Genomic DNA, 23591 nt, shown 5'->3' on the forward strand with positions numbered 1-23591 from the left:
GGAAACTTCTGGGAACTGGGTGCGGCTGAGTGGGGGAATTTCTTCTTTCCCCTTTGGCTTCCCCAGGTTTCCCGAGCTGCTAGTGCTGCACCTATGGCATGGTTCTCTCCTGGTCCTTTCATTCCTGGCTCTCTTGGCCACAACTGTCCTATGTTTGCTCTGGGGACCTGAGTTCCATTCTGGGGGATCGGGCATCTGGGGGAAAGAGGGACCCCAAATGGAGACAAAGGCAGCGCACTTGTGCCCCGCCGCTGATGCTGAGAAGGAGATGTTGCAGCAGGCATCGTGGCCAGATGGCTGGCAGGACGCCTCCCTGGTAACAGTTGGCCCAGCTCCTCTGAGGCAGTTTTAAGACCAATTTGGTAACTTGATTTGGAAAGTGGTATCGATGACTCCAAGGGTGCAGGCTGCTCATTAGCTGCCTTCTGGGCACAGCAAATCGGGTTAAGTGGGATGAAATCAGCTTCCCCCCTCCCTGGGCTGGTGGCTGAGGTCCAGGCCCCATTGTAACAGGAGCCTCTCCTGGGCAAAGGACAGCAAGGAGCCTTCCGGGGAGTCTGGCACTCTGTTTTCATCCCTGAATTCCACTTTCCCCTGGAGGGCAGAGCAAGAGGCTGACAAAACAAGAAAATGAACTAGAGTGGACGAGTGAGTGCCTGGCAGGGAGGGCAGGTCAGGAGAGAATGAACAATGAACAGTCTTGGAGCATTTCTCTAGGGCCGGGGATCCTTCCTCCCCTGCTGATAAATACTGAGCTTGATCCCTTTTCATTGTTCTCTTTCTTTTCTTCCCTGCCTCCCTCCCTTCCTTCCTTCCCCTCCCTCTCACCCCCTCTTTGTCTTTCCTTTTCTCCCCGCCCTCTACAAACAGTGCTGCTGGGATATCCTCACGCCCCGTGGGCACATGCAGGTGCCCCACTAGGGTTTATACCACAAAGTCGCACTGCTGCCTCGGAGGCGGATGAACGTTTTCTGTTTTAACAGGAGTGCTACCTCACTTTACACTCCCACTTGCTGTGTGTAAGAGCCCCGTTTTCCTCACCTTCTCACCTGCCTTCAGGATATCCGATTCTTACCTTTTGCCAGCTTGATGGGTGAGATGCAGTTTCTGGAAGTTTCCCTGATGGCGAGGAGGATGCGCTCCCTGTCTGTGTGCACACTCCTGCCCATGAGCGAGCCTGGGACCCCAAAGGCCCCACAGATCCTCACATTCCCCCGCCACGCCCCCCCCGCCTGACTCTGCCCCCTGGGCGCACTCCCCTTGTTGCCACCTGAACTGATTCTCCTTCCCAGGGGTCACTTTTGTTGCCAGGGAGTATCAGTTTTGGACCTGCCACTGAGCAGTTTTCTCTACCATTTAACCATAGACAGTTCTGAATTATTTGGGATGTTATCACACCATTGTTTTCATTTGTTCATTTTTTTCCTCTTTAACAAACCAACAGCCATTGAGCATTGAATCTGGTGCCAGATGTAGAAGCAAAAGGCCTGGGTTCTAGATGGCCTTCAAGGGCCTTTGCTGCCCTTTGTCAGCTCTGTGGCCCAGGGAGGGACCAACGAGGTCCTTGGCCTTGCTGGTCTCTTTGCACTCAAGGCCTGAAGCTCCCAAACCTCACACAGTTGCTTGGAGAGGAGAAAGAGTTTGTACCACACATGAAAGTGTACTAAGGTGTTTCAAGTCGATCAAAGTGTGTTTCCAGTCAAGCAAAGTGTGCCGCAGAGGCAGCGCTGGCTAGGATGCTGGTGGAGACCCTGCCGACCCCTTTAGGCCGAATGGCTGCTGGTCTGCCTGGGCACTGGCCCGCCATTTCTCGGATTTGGAGGCTGGATGTGCATGGAGAGAAGAACATGGCGACTGGCCTTTCTGCTCACAGGTGTTCACCCAGATTTGTCGAGCAATTATTATGTACCAGTGATTCCATCAATTTTATCGCGTCCCTAACATAGGTAGATGCTCTCCTAAGCACCAGGGATATAAGGGCAAGCAAACTGACATGTTTGCTGTCCCTGTGGGGCCTATAGTCTAGTGGGAGAAAGCAGCAAAGGGTTAAGGGTTTGTGGGAAGTTGAATTCAATGCTATGAGAGCATCTTGAAGTCTCCCGGATGTTCCCAGGTTCCCTCGTCGCTCACAATAGAAGGGAAGCGTGGTCATCTTTATTGCTGTGTGAGCTGCCAGGTATCTCTGAGAAAGTGCTGATTCCAAAGAAGAGGAAAGAAAAGAGACGGTGGTAGGATGATGGCAATAATATTAAATAGGAATTAAAAAAAAAAAAAACAACAACCATGTCACATTTATTGAGTACGTACTGTGTGCTTGACAGCCTTGTTACGTGCTTTGTGCAAATAAGGCAGGGAATGTTATTATCTCCCTTTCTGAGACAAGAAAACAATAGAGAGCGGCAGTCTGTCCACAGAGCCAGTGCGCAGGGGTCATAGTTTGGCCATGGTGCCTTTCTTTTATCTGAAAGTGTCTGTGGTTGGTGCCACGTTGCTGGAATTTCAAGAATCCCAGTAAAGCAAGTCCCAGCTATCTCCTAATAGGACTGATCAGCCTGTGTTTGACCCCAGGTCATGATTCTCTCCCTCTGACATTGTCACCTTGTTCTTGAATTCTTTTTCCCTCGGTTTTCTCCAAGCAGCAAGCTTTGGTAATGATTCTATTCATTTGTATAATACATATTTATTAAGATGGTTTCACAGTGGCTTTGCCAAGTGAAACCCATGATCACTTTTTGCTGACGTGCCTCTTGTTTATGACAAGGGGTGATCTGTCCTGGACGGCCTGTCACATGGCAGGCACCCAGGCTCTTCTGCCGTACAACAACCCAGTGGGCCCTTTCCTCAATTTGCACATGAGGAAACTTAGCTCACGCAGAGTCACACAGCTGGGTCGAACGAGTTCAAAACCATTAATGTCTGGCTTTTCATGCCTGCCCTCTTACTTCCTTGCTGGCAAGGAATTGGACAAGTGATGGCACGTGAAGTGAGTTGTAGCGGAGAAATGATTACAGTTTTCCAAAGGCTGATACTGAAATAATCTGGGCAAAAATACAGTTGTGAACAAGCCATTTCAAAGTTCTTTTGTCCTGGAATCCTATAGTCTGTCCTTTCTAACTGCTTCTTTTGCTGTGTTTTCTCAGCAAGGAGGAGGCCAACCGAGCATTTGGACCCTTGGATTTGGTGTCTAGAGCTCACACACATGGTCCCGGCATTGACCCTGCTCCTGCCCACATGAGACGATGTATGTAAATGCGGTCGCGTGTTGGGCCTGTGGAAGGTAGAGCCCCTGTGGCCAGAACTTACGTTTCTGCATTGAGTTTGGGCTGTGTGGACCGCAGGAGTGGTGTGCGCGCGCGTATGCTCGTGTCTGTCCGACTGTCTGTCTGTCTGTCTCCTCTCGCCCCCTTTTTGGACCCCAGCCCCTCCTGTGCTGTTACCCCTGTCAGCCTCCTCTCACTGTTTATTCTCCTCCCTCATCCCTGGTTTTAATTGATTTTGGCTCCTGTCCCAGAACTCAGCCTGGCACTCAGACCTGCCTCAGATGGTTAAGCAAACAGACGGTGGCTGTTTTATTAAATGACATGCACCCATGGACCTGTCCCTTCCTACCCAGCTCTGTGCTTCTCGACATTTGGAGTTGCGAGGGCTCTGGAGCGCCTGCCTCTTTTACGAAGCATCTCTCATCGCTGACCAGTGAGTGTCAGGCCCCAGGGATGGCGCGGCCAGCACTGGCTCTGGAGTTACCCAGGCCTTACGGTAAAAATGCATCATCCTGAATGCAGGCCAACCCAGGCCGCGGCCCAGCCCCGGCCTCGGCCCAACCCCGCCCTGTCAGAGCAGCCAGATCCTGCCGGGTGCCGGTCTTAGTCACTGGCCAGAGAGATGCTCCTTGTTCAGGGTGAGGCCAGGCCTCTCCTCTGACAGCCCAGGTTCCTGGAAAAGCTCCATGCGTGGACTTTTTCTCCGACTGAAATCATTAGAGCTCTCATTTATTGAGTACTTAGATTGTGTGTCAGACACCATACTAAGCCCTTTCAGCGCATCTTTTAAACTGATCCTCTTAATAAATATCTGGTGCAGGTGTCCCCAAACTTCCCTCTTACTGATGAAGATGACAGCTCCACCAGGCAAACACTAATGACAGAAAGTAGCTCACCTTGATTGGGTGCTGCTGTGTCCAGGTGCCTGGTTAACCTCTAGTCACCTGGCAGCACGCATGGTTATTGCGCCTGCTTCCCAGATGGAGAGTTGGAGAGACGGGCATTTCTGGTCCCCTTGCCCGTATGTGTGGCCTGCTGTTGAGCCCTTGGCCACAGAGCTGTGTGGAACATCAGGGACTGTGAACTGGCCTGTAAGCCTCCTCCAGAGCCTCAGCTGTCCCCAGGGCCCCACGCTGCCTCCGTGTGAGCTTCAAGTACAGCCAGGGCTCCTGGTGCAGCCGTGGGACTGGGCTCTGCTGGTGTCTCCCTGCTGTCCAGTCCCTCCTCCCTACCTGTCTTTCACAGTGACCAAGGGGAGCACCCTCCCTCGGCAACAGTCGGGGAGGGGGCATGGAAGGTTATCACGTGCTCAGCACTTTCATAGTTTCTGAAATATTTCGCGGACGTGATCTCATTCAGTTGAGCAATCACATGGGAATGTAAGCCCCCATTTGCTTGTTCGACTGAAGGGGGAACTGAGGCTTCTGCAGAGAGGGGAAGTGTTTGCCTGGGAGCTGGCCCCTGCCCTTCCTACCCCACGATGTTGTCCGAGCTCAGGGATCCCAAAGCAAGGGGCTCCCTGCCCAGAAACATCCAGGGTCGAGTGAGTCCTTGCCCCTGAACTGCTGCAGTGGCCCTGGGAGCAGGGCTGCAGGTGGGAAGCCCAGGCCAGGCGCGTGGGCGGAGTTAAAGCAGGTCTGAGGATCATCCAAAGGAAGATACAGTGGCCCAGGGTGGGGCTGACACCTCGGAGACCTCAGGAACAAAGGCTGCTTGACAGAGAGAGGAGAAAGTGTGAAACAGGAGCACAGCAATGGCCAAGCAGCCATCCTGGGCAGTCAGGAGCCCAGCCGGTCCTCGCTGGGCACAGCCCTCCAGGAAGAGCCGCACGGACTGGGAAACACCCCCATATTCTGACCCCCACCCCCCCAGCATCCCCACCCCCGCTTTGGTCCCTCTCCGCTTCTTAGAAAAACAAATACAGAGTTTTTTTTTTAAGGTTGCTCTAGGAAATTTATTTTTAAAAAATTAATTTCCTTTAGAAGTGTCTGGCTCATGACAGATTGTAGATCAAGAAGCAGATCTTGTGTCTTTGCCGCCCAGGCAAGGCTCAGAAAGTCTCTGCGCCCCCCTCCTCCGCCACCCCGCCCCGCCTCTGTGTGTCAGGGGAGGCTGGGGCAGCCCGCAGTTTCACTGTCTCAGCAGAGATGGAGGAACCTGTTAACCTGCCTTAGAAGCTAATAAAAAAAATCCCAGTGAGATCACGTCTGTTAAAGCCCTTTGAGCTCCCTGAGCTCCGAGGCTGTATTAAGGCGTGCTGTCGTTATAGCTTACTCAGCAAAGACGTCCTGCGCTGCAAAGCCCTTCCCCTCCTTCCAGCCCCCTTGTTTCCTCACACTTTGTATTTGATGCTTCCTCTGCATCTTGAAGACCTGCCAATTTTCTGTTAACCTGTTCTCCTAGAAGGAACTGGCATATTTGGGGGTGCTGATTGGTGCTAAGCCTTTTTAATCCACGGGCTCTTTTTAAACCTTACAGCCATCCCTTGAAGCAAGATGCACGCATATCCCCATTTTCAGGTGAGGCCGCTGAGGCTGAGACTGGAGATGTCCGCAACATCCCATGGCGTAGAGTGGCAGGCAGGGTCTACTCCCAAGTTGTGCTTTTATCTGGTCATGCCTCTCTGTGACCAGGGCTGTGTTTTCTAGCTCATTCTCTCCAGTGAACAGAAGCTTGCCTTTGAAGGTCAAGCTGACCATCTGTCACTCTTAGCCTGCCTGTGGGCCTCAGAATATTCTTTGAGAATCATTCTCAGAGGGGTCTGAGGCATGGCAATGCCTAGTGGAGCCATTTTTCGGTGAGCTCGTATCTAGCTGTGCTTGTGCATCCGTGGTGACTTAGATGCAGTGTGCACCTGCTTGTTTGTACATGTGCCGTGTCCCCTGGCCCCACAAAGCACCTTCCAGTGGGAAGAGTCACATGGTGGCCTGGGGCAGTGCTTTATGTCTGTTGGTGCATTCGGTCCTCGGCATGACCCTATGGAGACAGTTCCCTAGGTTCCCTATCCCTTATTCAAAACATTTGTGATGAGTTTCTATGTTTCAAAACTCATGATGTTTTGAGATTTTAGAAAGGCAACATAGTGCACATAGCTTATGATGTGTTGTGCCTAAACTATAACCCCCCAACCCCATTCATTTGTTGAAGCCCTAAACTCCAGCACCTCAGAATGTGATGGTATTTGGAGGTAGGGCCTTGAGAGAGCTGATTAAGGTAAAATGAGGTTGTTAGGGTGGCCCTCGTCTAAGCTGACTGGTATCCTTAGGGAGACATCTGGACACACAAAGAGGCACCAGGGATACGTGCACAAGAGGAAGAACCACGAGAGGACACAGAGAGAAGGCGGCCATCTGCAAGCCAAGGACAGAGGCCGCAGGGGACACCAAACCTCCTGACACCTTGATCATCCAGTCTCCAGAACTGTGAGAAAGTAAATTTCTACTGTTAAAGCCACTCAGTCCGTGGCATTTTGTTAGGGCAGCCTGAGCAGGCTCATAAACCATGTCCTTGGGCCAGTGCCGTCGACCAAGCCCTAAGAGTTCCCCAGGAAAATATATTAATTTCATACTAAGTGAAATAAATAAAATAAGTAAATAGCTTCATGCTAGTTCAGGTCAAGGCTCAAAATTACCCCCAAATTCTGATCTTGAGAGCATCTTAGATTTTGGAATTGTGCACAAGATATTAGCATAATCTCTGTGTTGCAGATGAAAACCCAAGCTCAAGGAGGCTTAGTGACTTGCCCAGGGTACCCAGTTAGGTGCACAAGGACCAGATCTGAACCTCGGTCGCTGGGCTCCAGCACTGTGAATTGACCCACTGCACCATACCGCTGCTTTATAGAGATTGCCTTACAGTATGTTAAAATGGAATGTGAGAAGGATGTCTGGATCCCATGTTCAGGTGGGGGCACCCTGGCTTTGGCCTCGGAACCCAGCTGCTCCAGGGTGAGCTCTAGTGCTGTCCCCCAGGAAGGACCGTGCTGGGCCAGGCCGGTGGGCTAGAGTGATGGCTGTGGCCGGGAGTGGCCCCCCCTGCTCCATCCAGCACCATCAAAGGCCGTCTGTAGGCGGGCAAAGGGGGAGCAGCAGGCCACCGTGTTTACTCTGGACACAGCCTGGTCTGTCTTTCCAGACTGTAGGGACAGGCAGGGAGTTGCGGTGAAGGAAGGGACGGCTGCATCTTTCCTGGCAAAGGGAAGACATGGCCCTTCAGTTGAATTTTTTCTTTAAGTTTCACATTTGTTTGTGAAAGTTGAAAACAGGGTCTACTTTGAACCTGAGCTAGAATCCACCTTTTTGTACACCATTGTTCTTATTTCTTCAGTTGGCTTTTTAAAGGAATAGTCATTTCATAGGCCTCACTCTCATGGTGGGCACTATTATTATCTTCATCACCAACATTATGACGTTTTATTCTGGTCTATAGAAATTAACCAGTGCTACTGGCCCACCTTGCATGGTGTTGTAGTGCTTTTCAAAGAGCTTTTTCAACCACTGTGTAGCTTACCTTAGCTGTTACTATCACCTATATTTTGCAAATGTGGAAGTTCATGTTCAGAGATGCCAAGTAACTTGCCCAAGGCTGCACAGTTTGGGGGTGGAAGAATCACCGCTCTGCTCCCCAGCACTGGGAAAGCATAAAGTGACTGTGATATGAACCCCTCCTTGGATTCAGGTGTCAGGCGGTATGGGGGGGGGGTGGTTAAATGTCTCCTCTGCAGGCCACCATCTCCTTTTTATAGGGTAAGGGACTGAGACTCAGGAGCAGTGACTTGCTGAGGGTCACAGAGCCTGTTCCTTCCAAGGCACCCCTCCCCCAATTACAGGAGAGAGTGCCTTGAATTCACATGGCCCCAAACCCCAATATCTGTGTGCTGCATGCACATTGTTCAGCCTCTCTGAGCCTCCTTTATGAAACAGGGATAGGAATACACTGTCATGCTTTTACAATGGGGTAATGTTGGGCATGGCACCTGTGGCGGATGCCCTGCAGCCCTGCCTCCTCTCCCAGCCTCCTTCCTTCCCCTCTGCTCTTCTGCTGCTGCAGCGCCCCCTCCTCAGAGAAGCCACAGCTCCCTTTCCAGAGCCCAGGACCCAGGGAGGAGAATGCCCAGGGAACACCCAGCCTTGACGATTTTTTTCCTGCCCCTCTCGCCATCTCTCCTACAGATGCCTTCTCAGATCGCTCGCCTTCATCTAAATGTGAATATAGCTCACCCATACAGCAACACAGCTGCCGCCGGCACTGTCCAGAAGTGAACTCATTTTCACAAAAACCCTCAGAGGCAGGGGCTATCTCATACCCGCCTTTATAGCTAAGTTCATGGAGGCCCAGAGAGGTGGACACATTTGTCCAAGGTCACACAGGTGTCTGGCTTCGTTGCCCATGTTCTGTTATGCAGTTAAGCCACTGCTTGTCTTGTTCCAAGAGTGGCCGCTCGCATGATGCAGCTGATGCCACTGTGATCTCTAAAGTTGCACACAGGCAGGCAGTGTCCCGGGCAGGGAGGGGACGCCGGGATACGGGATGTAGTGCCCAGGTTACCTGCTGCTCCACAGAGGAAGGCCCCAGGGTGGGGGAAGCTTGGTCACCCATGGGTGCACGCGCTCTCAGACCTTGGCCACTGTTTCTAATTCCCTGGCACCAGAGGCCCAGCTGAGTGATCAAAGCTGAGTGTACCTAACAGGGCAGGGGGCACCTGGAGGTGAGGGGAGGGGCATGGGTAAGGAATCAGGAACATACAGAGTGGCTGGCTGGCTGATTTATGGGTGGGGGAGCTTGTAATTCATTCATTAAAGTGAATACAATTATTTAGTGCCTATGGTCCCTGCCTTAGCAAGCTTTGTGCTTTTTGGTTTAGTTAATCCTATCCCCTGGGGAATACCGAGCAGGCTTTTATAGATTTCTTTTCCATATGACGAACTGGAGGTCGCAAGAGGGAATGTCACATGCCCAGAGTCCCATGGGTGAGAGCCAGGATTTGACCGAGGATGTAGGATTCTTAGTCCAGAGTTCAAGTGTATCTTGACCTCTGTGATCTAGAATCAAGGATGAGCGACTTCCGTTGCTCAGTGACTCCAGAACTGTGACTGCGCACCATCTCATTGAATAACACACTACAGGCCCAGTTCTGAAACATCATGTGCAAAACTCACAACATCCGCATGACTCCCTTGAGGGGGATACTATTGCAACAGGGACATCAAGGGCTCAGTAAACTGTGCATGCTCACACAGCTGGTAACCGCAGTCCTGCACGGGGACAGGAGCCAGCAGGGTCCTAGTCCTGCACTTCCTCTCAAGGCTGAGTGTTCTGTGGAGCAGGATGGGTGGGCACCCCTGAGGCCCTAAGGGAGGAAGCGCAGGTAGGTAGTCGGATGCTTCCTGAGTGATCAGCCCCTTGAGTACAGGGTACATCTGTCCTCAGGTGCCTTCCTGCCTAGGAAGGTCTTTCATCTCTCGGCCGTGCCTTTCCCAAGCATGGATTCAGTGACTACTATCTTCCCAGTGTGTGTAGATTCTGAAGATACGGAAGTTAAAAGACCCATGGCCGCACCCAAAGGACTCTGCTCATGGCGACCTCCTTAAGGAAGAGTGGGAGGATGTGCATACCTGTTCGGTGCCAGGTGCTGCTTTAGGACATTACAGACGTTCTCTGCTAAAGCTGCTCAACCTATAAAGTTCAAGGGGGCTAAGAGCAAGCCAGATGGGGCATGGCTGGAGGGAGTTAGGATTGTGGTCCTCTGGCCCCTTAGGAGCCTGTGCTTCTTTGCCAGTCTCCAGCCTCTTCCCTGCTGCCCCCAGACCAACATACAGAAGAGACCCCCTACAGAATTCTTATAGGCCGGACTCAGTTCTCACGAGCGGAGCATTGGTGTTCACTCAACCATCCCTAATGCTTGCCTTCTTGGGGTGTCTCTGCCCCATTCTGGTTTTTTGCACATACAGTAAGCAGTTCTCAGAAGGGCTCTCCTGAATGTGGTGATTCTGTCATCTGCAGCAAACCCAAGGTAACAGAATTCTTGGAACCATCCCTGATTTCTTTTTTGCTTGACAGTTCCCTTCTTTTGTAGAAGAGATGAATAGAGGCTGTAGTGATACTAGTTTGGCTTGTCCAACCCAGCCCCTGAAATAATAATAATAAGTTGTTGTTATTATTGTTGTTCTTTCCAAGCTTGAGGGCTCTATGAGGACAACCCCTTCCTTGTACAGAGCAGTAAGCGCGGGGGAAACTGAGCTCCTGAGAGACGGGCTGCTTGGGTCCCTAGCCACCCACAGAGCAGCAGGAACCAGGGTCAGGCCCGGGGGGCATCCTTCCCTAGGCCTCCTGGAGGTCTGTAGATAGGAGACACCCTTCCTGGAAAGACAACAGCTTAGGGACCTTGCAGATAAGGTGGGGTGGGGTGGGGTGGGTGTGCCTGGCAGGCCCACAATAAAAGGATTACCAAGAGAAGCTTGGAGTCAGACCTTCCTTGAAGTGGGTGCTACCAATAAGGATGCTCTCAAGTTCAGTTGGTGGGCGATAGGATCTTTGCATCAGAGCCTATCACACAGGAGCCTGCTGGATGGATGGGCTCTGATAGGGAAGCCGGTACGCTGCAGCTAGAGAAGAAGAGAGCAGTTATCACTGGAGGGCACTTCCTTCCTGTCCACCCTTGTTCTGGAGTCTGTCTCCACTTTGCAGATGCAGAAACTGAGGTGTAGATCATCATTTCCTGGTGGTGGTTTTTTTTTAAAAGCCCTGATGGGCCTGGCATTGTTTCAGCTTCCTAGGATTCTTCGAAATGCAGGCTGCTCTTCCTTCCGCAATAGTTTAATCGAGCCTGTACTACAGGCCAGGCCCTGTGCTGCACTGCGGGAGCCCAGAAGTTGACAGGACCCTCTTTTCTCTTAGGAAACTTTTGGGCTCCTGGAAAGGGAGATTTAGGTGAGAATCAGGTAATCACAGTGGAGGGTCTGCTTGCTATGTTGGGGGCACAGGTTACGCTAAGCACACAGAGGGTCCCACAGCGTGGACTTGGGGTGGTTAGGGAAGGAAGGAGTTAGCCCAGAGAAGAGGTGGGCAGGAGTGTTCTTGTTCAGAGGCAGGAGGGATAAGGCACAGGTAACCAGGTTAACTGCCTGTTTGCCTGCTGTCCCTGATGTAGAGGCAGCTGCAGGCTTTGCCTTCTCTGGGTCCTTGTGCCTTTCTCACGGGCCAGACCTACTGAGACCTGGTAAATGTTTGGTGACTGAATGAACACTGTTCTTTGCAAGATGGTTGTTACTGGAAAGCATTCAATCCCTCCTCCTCTCACCCTTTCCTACCCTCTCAGAGGAAAAGTGGAGCAGAGAAGTTCCCCAAGTACAAACCCGGAGGGAATTATTGCCCTTGGATAAATTTGTATTTTTCTACTCAGAAGGCAGCCCTCTTTTGAGCAATCTTTACAATATTATGAACGACTTTGAATATGCTCGTTCTGAGTTGTGGGCTCATTTAACAAATGTAGACCAGGCACCTACTGTGTTCCAGACACAATTTTAGGCACGAGGACACGTCAGGGAGTGATCTGTTTGGGGAGGGTGCTGATGTAGGCAGAAGTTCATGTGGGGCCGGATGTAAGCTGGGCACAGAGCCCAGGGACCGTGAGGTCTTGGGTCTGGGTGCCCCAGGGCTCGATTCTGGCAGTTCATTCTGCTTCTCTGACCCTCATTTTGGAGTGAACAGCTGGATTAAAAATATCTTTGGAGTCTGTCTCTTTCCAGTCCTGGGATTATTTATTCTTCTGGCCACTCCTGGGGAGGGTGGGGTGACTGGTGGGGAGCTCACAGCCGGTGGAGGGAAACCCAGCCAGGGCACTTGGAGGAGCAGGTGCAAGGAACCAGATGAGTGTGAGGCTGTGGAATAGGCAGACGGGGCGAAGAAGGATGGGCTAAGAAGGGTGCACCCGCGGCCAGGTCCTAGGGGAACAGCATCTTCTAGGAGCCTCTTTCTCCCAGTTACCCTTCCTACACTTCTGTGCCTTATCCAACATGGTGAGCCTGCTCCTTGATGTCAGAGCATGAGGCTGGCAGTTTATTTGCTTAGAAATATTCATTGGTTATGCCTTTTATGCGCCAGTCTCGTTCTCAGCTTGCAGGACACAGCAGCCGACAACTCAAGACACCACTGGGACCGGAACCACATGACTGAGATCCTTGGGAGGGATGCCGCCCCACAGGGCTTCGCACCTCCCTCTTGAGTTCTCACCTGGCTTCTTTCCCACGCCAGAGACAAAGGTCTTGTATTCCTTCTGTGTGGCTGCTGGAGCAATGACTATACCCTAGGTGGCTTAAGAACACAGAAATGTGTCCTGTCACAGTTCTGGAGGCTAGCACGTGGAATCAACGGGTCAGCAAGGTTGTGCTCCCTCTGAAGGCTCTAAAGGAGAGTCTTTCTTTGTTTCTTTTAGCTTCGGGGGCCGCAGGCGTTCATTGGCTCGTGGCTGCATCACTCAAATCTCAGCCTCTGTCTTCGCTTGGCTTTTTCTGTGTCTGTCCCTCTTCTCTTGCAAGAACACCTGCCGTTAGATTTAGAGCCCACCCTAATCCAGGATGATCCCATTTCAAGATCCTTAACTATTCCTGCAAAGATCCTGTTACCAAATGGGGTCATATTGAGAGGTTTCAGAGGATATATATTTTTTGGGGGTGCTCCCATTGAAACCCTTAAAGGCGCCAGTGCTGCTGTAGAAAGTTAGGGGTAACGAGCACAGTTGTCACCAGGAAAGATGGCGTCTTCCTGGCAAAGTCAGGGGGAGGCTGCCGAAGAGAAGGTTCTGCTCACCCCCCTGGGGGCAGGGGCCAGGTTCCAGGGGCCCACCCTTTGTCCTCCTCCTTGCCCTCTATGGCTTGGGTGCAGGGCACATGCAGTTAGGGTCACTTACAGAAGGTGGTTCCCCCGGCTGCCTTTGTCCCCTTTTGAGCTGAGTGTCCCCGTCTCTGCTGAAAACTGCCTTTCCATTGTATCTACATAATGAGCTCCATTCATTTTACTGGAGACCCCCAGCGGGAGGCCTCCACTGCGCCAGGCCCTGAGCTAGGCCAGGGCCCTCGAGAAGCCCACGGGTGGGACACACTGTGCCGTCGGCAGCTTGCCCTGAGGAGTCACCAAGGGGGGCGGGCTTAGGGTCCCATGGATGTAAAGTGGGAGCATTTCCCCCACTGTGAGTTGGCTGCTCTGGGTTTCGAGCCTGAATGGAAAGACACTGCTCAGGTGGATGAGGCAGGGAGGGGCCCTAGACCCAAAGGAATGGCAGGCACGGGACCAGGGAGGGCCAGCTGCGTCTGGTGCTGGGCGTAGCACCAGGGATGAGCAGGAGGCTCAGGGTCAGCTCGGGTATCTGTGCTTGAGGCTCTGAAGAGCTTCTATTGTGTCTTCTTGGCAATGCCTCCTTAGGGGAGGAGGGAGGAAGCGCAGTTATTGGATTTGCATTTTGGAAAGATCACCGTGATGTTACTGCAGAGTCAGGGCTGGAAACCCCGCCAGAGACAATGTCACAATAAATAGACTAATTGCAATTCCAGTTCCAGGGGTTTTGCAGGCGTGCCGAGAGGGTAGCTTGCTTGGGTTGTATTAAATTAAATTTCATTACTAAGAGGCCCATTAAATTCTGGTGGTTCGGTTTAGCTGGTGTTTTCATAATGAGAAAAGCAGGATAATAATAGCATCTCAGAGAATGCAAACTTTAACAGTAGTTGTTGTTTTTTTTTTTAATATCACCACTTGATAGTGGTATGTTTACTTAGGTTTTTTAGTCACTCAACAGCCCTAAAAGGTGCCAAAAGGGGCTGAGCAAGTGGAGGCACTCACAGGTGACACGAGTTACTTGGGGTCACACACCTGGTAAGTGGCAGAGCTGCATCTTGGTCTCTAACCTGCTGTGCATTTCTTCTTTGCTGAGCAAAGACCCCTCTCTCCCTGGAGAGGCATTTCCCATCACACACTGGGAAGCTGGGGGCACACTGAGGCATAGAAGGGGTGGGGCGGATCTTGTTGCCCTTCCGGACAGCCCGAGAAAGGCCCTGGTGCAGTGTAGAGCTTCCTCTGAGGGCGCGGTGTGTGTGTCCTACCCTGGCCCGGGACGATGGGGTCGCCCCAGCCACAGGTGGCTCTTGACCACTTAGAATGGGGTGCCTGAGAAGCTGCCATTGTTGTGTGAATTCATTTTCATTTTTAAAAATTTAAATAGCCACATGTGACTACCCCAGTGGACAACTCAGGTCTGGAGTTCTGGGGGCCTCCTGACTTTTGGGCTTCTCAGCTTGTGCCTCTCACGGGTTGCCTGGTTCTGAGTTCAGTGCTGTCAGTGCAGGGCAGGCTTCCAATGCTGAGTGCTTCCAGGTGCGGCTCAGGACTGTTACCTGCCCGTTGCCCCTTCCTGGGCTCTGGGCTTGGTTCAGATAGGACGCGAGAGTCATGTGCAGGCCACAGTGGGGTGTAGGAGGGACTTCTGTGGTAACCACTTGTCTCTTTTAGGCTCGAAGCAGGGACAGCCTGCTGGTGGGGACATGAGAGGATCTTCTCCCTTTCTCTCCCTGGGGCTCGCTCAGATCCTTTCGCTCCAGTTGCAAGTCCCTGGGCCGCGGCAGGTGTGCTGGCTGAGCAGGCCCTGAGCCCCAGACACCTCATCCCCAGAGGCAAATCCCCCCCGGTGGACCGCGGATGCTGGCTCTGGAGGACTAATTGAGGGGTGGGACACCTGAAAGCTCCTCGGGTAATGAGTGTTCCTGGTGGCTCCTGGGACGTCACCGCAGGCCGGTTGTGGTCTGCATACTTTTTACAGGAATGGGTGTCCAGCCACTGGGACAAAGGGAGGGGTCAGAAGGAGGGCAGGGACTTTCTTTGAAGAGAAAAGCAGACCTTGGGCCTCTGGTGGAAGGTCAGGAATGAACTGGAAGAAGGAGGTCCACACCCCGGTGGGGATCGGGGGCTTGGAGGAAAGGTAGAGGGAGGAGAGAGGCTGGGGTTAGTGCTATGAAGGCTGAGCCTTTGTCCGCTCCCCTCTTACCCCACCCCCACCCCCAGACCCCAGCACAGCACACAGAGCAGGCTCCAGGTCAGCGCTGGTGGGAAGGAAGGCAAATGACAGGGGCTCAGGGAGGAGCTGTCTTGAGAAGACGGGGTCTTTTTCAATAGGTGTCTTTTCCGGACAGAACCACAGGGTCGTACACCAGCCCCTGACACAAGGCTCGACCCAGCTGGGTCCAGAGTGTGCTCCGTGGCCCTGCCGCGAGCAAGGCCACTTCAGGGAGGGCTCATGCCACATTGTTCCAGCCTCCTTTGACATATCCCCTAAGGAAGGGACAGCTTCCCTGGTCAGTCCTTCCCTTGCCTTACAGACAGAAAGGAAAATATGCTGAATTCTTCAAGACTCCTTTTAATCACAGGTTTATACGACGAGATAAGGAAATGGCCTCACTAACAGGGGTTCTGTGACTTGCCCAAGGTCACACAGCAGGTCATTGAGAAATATCGGAGCACACAGATAGGCCTCATTTACAGACTGGAAAAGTCTGTCCGGTCAGTTTACCAGAGCGCCCATTTATCGATGCCTGTGGTATGCCTGGCTGCTTCCTTATGGGTGCTCTTCTTTGGGGTCAAAGACCCTGGAATCCGATGACCTTGTAGGGCATGACCCTCCTCTGCTCCATCCTTCTTTGTTCATGTTTATGCCTAGCTGTCATCTGTGCCCCAGACAGAGGAGCTGGAAGCACATGGGTGGATAGGCTGCTGGGCTGCTGGGATGCACAGATTGTGCAGGGTTTTCCCAGTGGCACCTGGGGACATGTTCCGGGTCTGTCAGAACCACGCAGAAGGTCCTGTGGGCACCCATGGTTGACTTGTGTACCTCCAATAGGTACGTTCAGGTCCTAACTCCCATACTTGTGAATGCGACCTTATTCAGAAAAAGGGTCTTTGCAGAACTTACCGAGGTAAAGGTGCATCCATACTGCAGTAGGGCAGGCTGTACGTCCGGCGAGTGGTGTTTTTATAAGAGAAAGGAGACACAGATACATGCATACACGCGCACACCCACACACATGCACACAGATGAAAGCCCTGTGAACACCAAGGATTGCCAGCAAACCAGAAGACAGGAGAGAGGCGAGCTAGGATTCTTCCCTATAGCCTTCCGAGAGAGTGTGGCCCTGCTGACACCTTGATTTTGGACTTCCAGCCTTCAGAACTGTGAGCAAATAGATTTCTGTTGTTTTCAGCGGCCTAGTCCACGGTACTTTGTAATGGTGGTCCCAGGAGAGTCACGTAGATGGGAATTCCATCCTGTCCCGAGGTGCAGGCTTTGCCAGACTCTGTTTAGAGCCTAGAATTGTCAGTTTACAAATTCAGCAAGGCCTGGAAGCTCATGTGCTGGGAGGAAGCGTGGTTCCCCATGTCTCCCTTTGGTGGAACTTCATACCAAGGCTAGCACCTGCCACACACTGGTTGAGAGCCTTTTTGGGGGGACCAGGTACTGGACGCATGGCATCTCAGCCCCAGCAGCCCTGCAGGGGAGGTTGTACCCCCTTCACAGAGGAGGGTCTGCAGGCGCTCAGGCTCACAGTTGTGATTCTCTGCACTTCATAGGTGGGAAGGAGGTCGGGGCTGGGCGGGGACAGCCCCAAGGACTTGTGTTCACCCTTGGCATGTCGGTATTACTGTCCGTGTTGGTCAGGTGGTTCCTCATGACCTCCAGGGGGGCAGGCCACTCCATCTGGCCTGCTATACTGCTTTGCAGGAAATCACTGGCCTGAGCAGGAGGGAAGACACAGGGGGAACCCCTCTCCATTTGCCGGTCACTCAGAGAGTACTTGACTTCCAGGAGGAGCTGTTGAACTACGGCCTAAATCAATTAAGAAGGACTGCCACCTCACACTCTCTCGGCCGTTGGGGCCTGGCGGAGAAATGACTGGTCGCTCTGGCTCGGGTCAGAGGTGCCCCAGGCAGTGGCACAGTGGAATCAGCTTTAAGAAAGAACAGTGCCAGGGCTCCCCCACCCGGATCCCCCAGACAGTCAGATAAAACTGTGCTGGGAGCGACGGGGCACCTGTGCTTTTTGAAACAACCAGGTGATCCTAAAGCAACCCAGAGTTGAGCTGCTTTGTGTCATTTGCACGTGTGCCCTCTCCTCACCGAGTACACCGGTGCTACATAAAAACCCAGGGGACAAATCGATCGGACAGAGAGACTGGGATTGGGAGTCATGGAGAGAGCCACCAGCTTGTGAGCTCCCGTAGCTCCCAAGGGCTGTGCTGAGTGTATGCGTTTCTCTTCATCCGCACCACACCCCTACAAGGAAGGGTCTGTAATGTCCCCATTTCATGGATGCAAAAACTGAGCCACAGGGGTGAACTATTATGCCCAAAGTTATAGGGCTGGTAGAGATGGAGTTGGGACTGGACTCAGGTCACATGAGATTCCAAAGTGTTGACCCCCTGATTTGACTGCCCTTCCCCAGGCTGCCTGTGGGGACAGCTGTGTGTTGGGATTTCTGTCCACACTGGAAATCTCATCTGGGTCCCCCCCCCCATAGAAAATGAAAGTCCCATATGACCCCAAGCACCATGTGTAGAAACTGACCAAGTTGCCTTTTTGAAGAAGACTTAGTTTAGGAAATTCAGCATTTAAATTATTTCTGGGCCTCTCAGCAGAGTTGTGTGTTTTCGGAGGGTAGGTATTTGAATACACACTCATCAGGTGTTTCTGTTCCTGTTTGAGCACTGTGGGCGTGGTGGGGAGGAGGAAGACTTAAGTCTCACAGCTGAGACGACCAGACGCTGCCGGATGCTCTGTGGGGCCTGGAAGGCTGACTGGCGTCACTAATACGTGACCCCAGGGCGATGACAGTTTCCATTCTCTGATTAGAGATCACATTCCTTGGCCTCGATCTTCACATGCCTCCGGAGGTTCTGATCATTTCTCATATTGAGCTCTGTTTCTACTGCCCTAGAGCTCTGCCCATGTTTGTCTAGACACTACTACTACTGAAGTTTTACCAATAAAAAAAATCATCGTCATCATCGTCGTCATCAAGATTGATGTCATCTATTGCACACCCAGAATGGAAAAGGATGAGAAAGTGAAATCAACAACCCACCCCCCCGAATCAATCATATTGTTTTCAGATATCTGATATGCCTGCCTATACATTAACTTATGATTCTATTCAGGCGTAGGTTTAGGAGACATTATGTAATCTTTGATCTGACATTATAGCCTAAGCATTTTTCCATTTTGTTAAAAACCTCATTAATGATCATTTTTAAAGAGCATGTAATGGTTCCTCAGGTCAATAAATCACATACTGAGCCAGTTCTCTGTCGTCATAAATTGTTTCCTAGTAATTTGCTGTAATACTTATGGGTACTAGGAACATCTCTGTGCCTGTTACTCCTCTCTTCTTGGGAAACCCTTTGGACACATTCTCAGCAGACAGAGTATTGAGTCAAAAGGCACAGTTGAATGACTCTTGACCCGTATTGCCAAGTTATTTTCAAACACAGTTGTTTATGCTGCCACCCTCCACCCGTGGATATACCAGTTTCACCCTCCTCAACACTGTGTATAATTAGCTTAAAGATTATAATGCAACAGATGCAAATGGTCTCTTGTTAAGTTTATACTTTTTTATTCTTAATGAGGCTAAATTTCATTTTTCATCGGCTTGTTTACCGACTCTTTGGGAATGCTGGTTTTGGCGCCAGCCAGGTTCATTACCTTCCATGCGGACCCCTTCAAGCTGAGCCAGTGGCAACTGGGCCTGGACTTAAAATGAGTGAGCTGCAGAATCGGGCCTTTGTGTGGACTTCCCCGGGCACCCTGGCTCGAGCCTGGAGGCTGGGACGAATCGGCCGGCTCCTGGCGCACATCTGACGTGGAGTCTGAGCTGGCTCCTGGAGCCTTTGTGACTTCAACCTCAACTCTTGTCCCCCTTGATTTGCCTTGTGAACAAGTCAGAAGTTTTCTTCAGAAAGCTTTGAGATGTAACTCTTTCAACTATTTTTGGGCTTCCTAACTATACAACAACAAAAAACTGAAAGTCCCTGAGGTTCGTGTTAAATTTCTTCACTGGTGGTGCTGTTTGTGTTTCTAGATAGTTTTCTCTGATTTTCTCTTGCTGCTTCAACTCACCACATCCTGTGGGGTCAGAGGCTCCTCCTGCCCTGTTTAACTTGGCCTGTCTGTCATCGGCTGCCTTGGCGTCCTCGCCTGGCCCCCCAGCTGGGACTTTCTCCCCCAGGAAGGCCGAGGCTAATGGGGAGAAGCCAGGATGGATATAAAGAGCCCTGTTGTCCCTCAGGAAGACTGAGGCTTACATCTTAGGATTTGTAGAAATACCTTTAATTCAACTCAGGGGGAATAATTGGAATTTCAATTTAGACTCACGAATCTCATGGAAACCTCAGAGGCCATGACTTCCCATCCTTGTCTGGAACAGGACTCCCCTGTAGGGACTTTCTGATGGTGGAGTTGGTGTTACCTGCACCCCTCCCTCCCATGCTGGGCAATCTGTGTTTTCCTTGTGGAATAAAATTGACCTCAATCACACTAATGCCCGTAGAAACAGAAGGGTGTGCATCTGGAGAAGCAGGAGGGATGTGGGGAGAGGCCTTTGTGACACAGGTCTGGCTGTTCACGCAGGACACTGCACACAGCATGCGTTCAAATCTGGCTGTGTCTTGGGGACTCCGCGAGCCTCACTTTACCCATCTGTCACTTGGGGACAACATGGCTGTCTTTCAGGATTAGTGATGACACAGAAAGCCCACCAGTGCCCAGCACTGAGTTGGCTGGAGGTGATTGGCCATTACAAGCTATTTCCATCGGATTGACCTGGGCTGCGATGCTAGGGTTTCCTTCCTTTGCGATGACTCCTGGCTTGGCAGTTGCCTGTGATCACTTGAGAGCATTTTCACTTGTGAGAAGTCTTGTTCTTCCTCTATGTTCCCTCCCCAGGAGAAGTCACATAACTGCTTAGATGGGTCTACATTGTAGGCAGATAGGGACCCAAACATAACTTTAGACAAGACCTATCAGAGTATCTGGGAACTGTAATTTCATGACGAGGAAAAGACTGGTTTCTTCCCCTTAGTTACTTACCTCTTTTGTTCCTGATGGTTGTGGACTGATTCCCCTTCGTGCCTCGAAGGCCCCTTGTTCAGCCCCAGTCCAGCTCTGGGAAGTCATCCAGGGAAGACTGTCCCTCATTAGGGAAGTGGAGGGGGTCACGCTCCCTCTGCCCGGATTGCATTCTCCATTTGACTTCCCTTTGTGCTCTTTGAACCAGGCTTTGGAGGCAAGGACTTGTGGACTTGCATTCAGGATGCCAAGGAACTGGGGCCACGCCCCTGTTGCCCGCAGTGTAGGAGTCTCATCCCCTCAAGCATTAGACCTCAGGGTAGGTACCCAGCGACTCCAGCCTTTGAACTGATGACCCGTGTGTCAGTCGGGGTCTCAGCTGCACCTTCTGTGCTGTGGACCTGAAGCCTTCTTTTTTTTTTTCTTTATTAAAATCAGAGGACGAATGTTTGACGCTATCATACTTTCTCAAAGCCCTTGGGCATAACTGAAGTCTATGTGCAGGCCTTAGACAGACAGCAGTTCATGGAGAGCTCTTTGAGTTAGAATGGGGTTATGATCCCTCTGCTGTCCCTGCCCTAGCTCAATTAAGTGCCCAGGAGGGGCCTCACAGGAGACTCTGGAGCAGTTGGAAATGGGAGCCCTGGATGGTTCCTAGACCTGGGACCTGTGATTAAATAGTACCAGCATCTGCTATGAGCACTAGCTATGTGTCAGGTGCTCTGCATAGGTGGTGCTCAGCTCTTCCAGGCATGCCGGTAGGCTGAGGCTCAGTTAGAGCAGGAAGGAAGTGGTAAAGCCTCCGATCCAGCCCAGGTTGCTGGCAATAGCAGAGCCTCTCTGCTCAAACTCTGAGCATTACTGCCTCCCTGTGTCTTGTGCCTTCAGCCTGACCCCCGGCCATCCTGACTGGCCCTAGAGGTCGGTTCTTTGAGTTGTCACTCCTCCTTACCATCTCTGATGGCCCCAGCATTTGGCCTTTTAGATGTTTCCAATTCAGGGGTGAGTAGTAGTAGGACGAAGGTGTCTGTGCATTTTTCGAATACACTGTACTACTTAACAAATAGCGTCCGTGACATCATTTGTTTCATAATTTTCCCACGTAAACTTTATCCCTTTCCCATCATCCTTGTCACTTACTCTTGTTTGCACAAACCGCAGGCTCCTATTTCTTCCCCTTTCCCTCAGCACTTCTGTGTCCAAGGGCATCAGCAGTGAGGACACTTAGTGGGTGGAGCGGGTGCCTGAGTGAGGATGACATCCAGGCTACGTACATTTCTCAGGGGGACTGAGGCCAGCGTCTGGGGGTTTTCAGTGTTGATTCTGCCCCCAAGGCTTCCTTCTCCGAATGGAGGCTCTGGGCACATCTCCAAGTTGTCCCCTGCTTCGGGAGCATGCAGTTCAAAGCAATGGCCAACAACCTAAGGGATAGATGATTTAGGAAATCTTACATCAGCTCTGAAGCTTATGTGACCAGCTGTCAACTAGCACCTCTGTTCCAAGATCCTGATGGCTTCCATCACTATAGGTTCTAGTCCCCAAACTACAATACTATGCTCAGGACCTCCCGTTGGCTGCTGCCTCTGCTGGTAATGGGAACATCTCAGCCCACATTCATGGTGACGGATGTTACGGTTCCGGATGTTACGGTTCCGGATGGCTTCTCCCCTTCCATCGCTGGGCTGTCTGTGACGAGTGTGTTATTTACTCTGTATTGGATGAGCGGAGTTTGCTAATGCTGATGTCTCATTACTCTTGTTTCTTGTGCTGATCACAGGTCACCTTCTGTCATCTTCATCGTTTTATGTAAGTCCCATAATTTAACCTATACCCACTCATCATTACCTCTCATTGATTGTCTGGCTGCTTTAGGTATGACTTCTTCATGTGTTTGCCCATCCATCCATTCATCATCTGGTCATTCAATAGGCGTTTTCTTAGGGTCCTTTCCTACATAGGTACTGGGGGAACAAAAATGAGGAAGATGACCCAGGACTGTACCACACATAAAAATAAGTACAGGTGTTTGCTTCCTCCCAGCTCTCATTCATTGGTCATAGCCTTGAACTCGGGCTTCAGCCCCATTGTCAGTAGGGCACAACAAGGAAGCAGTTCTCATCTAGAAATGGTCTGTTTCCTGTCGAGATCCTGGAGCCTTCTTCCTGGTAGCTCAGAGCCTGAGCATCAATCATATGAACCTCCTGGATGCAGGTTGGGGTCCCTGGCAAGCAGATGCTGAGATGTAGATTAGTAGGCAGGATGTTTATTAAGTAATGCATTTGGGATCGACAGCTGTGAAACTGAGAGGGAAGAAATCAGGACTGGGCTGAGGGAGAAGCTGAGCCGTGGCACTGTCTCCACAAGGGCCTCCGCCGACCCCACGGGATCTCTGCTGCTGGCACGGCCCTTCAGAATTGCCCAGAATTGAGATGAGGATTGATCCATCATTATGTGTGGGCTCCCCTGGAAGAATCTGTGATCTTGAGCAAGGTAACTGTCTTGAAGGTCATCACCTGCCAGCACTTTCAGCCGCTGCTCTGGACAACGGCCAAATAGATCTGTTTGCCTTGATCACCATTTTATCCCTAGCACCTAGCACACGGTAAGCACCTTGTGTTTTGGGGGATGGGTTACCTAAGCTTTACGGAAGCAGCATGATTAATTCATTCAACAGATATTTCCTATTTTAGCAATTTTTTTTGAGCTTCTATAATCTAGGGGCTTTGGGATGGTTGGCGGTTTAGCATTGGCTTCCTGGAAGAGATGCTTCGTTCTGGAGGTGTGATTTCCTGTACAGTTGGCCCTGGACCAGTTCTGGAAACTGTTTCCTTGTCTCCTTCGATGATGACTTAATGAGATGGAGAGTGAATGTATAAGGGATCTTTTTCTTGGGGAGGGGAATCTCCATCCAGCCCACCTGTTGGTGCACCTGTCCGCTATGGGAAATTCCCTGCTTAACTGATGCTCACTGACGTTTGAACTCCCAGTAGCCTGGAACTTCCCCAGGGGTCCCATTGGCCTAGTGACTTTACATCATTTGAGTAATTGGAGAACGGAGGCAAGATTCCTTTGAACTGAATGAAAACTATACATTTTCTCTTCTCTGAGTCACCTGAAACTACAGCCCAGAGTCTAAGCAACTAAGCAACTACATGGTGTGTTTTTTTTTCCCCACCCCTGTATGTAAATGAGCTGTCATTGCAGTTCAGGAAGCAGAGACTCTGCACATAG

The 23591-nt window shown here is 51.4% G+C and overlaps 1 long non-coding RNA gene across 3 annotated transcripts in view; it reads left to right on the plus strand.

Annotated features, from left to right (window-relative positions):
* The window catches only part of LOC129084329 (uncharacterized), a 129717-nt gene that overhangs the window by 99322 nt on the left and 6804 nt on the right, over window positions 1-23591 (plus strand). The window contains exons 3-4 of one of the 3 annotated variants that reach the window (XR_008530583.1): window positions 3141-3241; window positions 6526-6590. The exons of 1 other annotated variant lie outside the window; for it this stretch is intronic. This is a non-coding gene — a long non-coding RNA (uncharacterized LOC129084329). Of the gene's footprint in view, window positions 1-3140; window positions 3242-6525; window positions 6591-23591 lie in introns of those variants that run through there. One more of the 3 variants, XR_008530584.1, reaches the window with a different exon arrangement.

This window comes from Pteronotus mesoamericanus, unplaced genomic scaffold, assembly GCF_021234165.1.
Source record: "Pteronotus mesoamericanus isolate MK-2021 breed Mesoamerican mustached bat unplaced genomic scaffold, CSHL_Meso_final scaffold_174, whole genome shotgun sequence".
Lineage (NCBI taxonomy): Eukaryota > Metazoa > Chordata > Mammalia > Chiroptera > Mormoopidae > Pteronotus > Pteronotus mesoamericanus.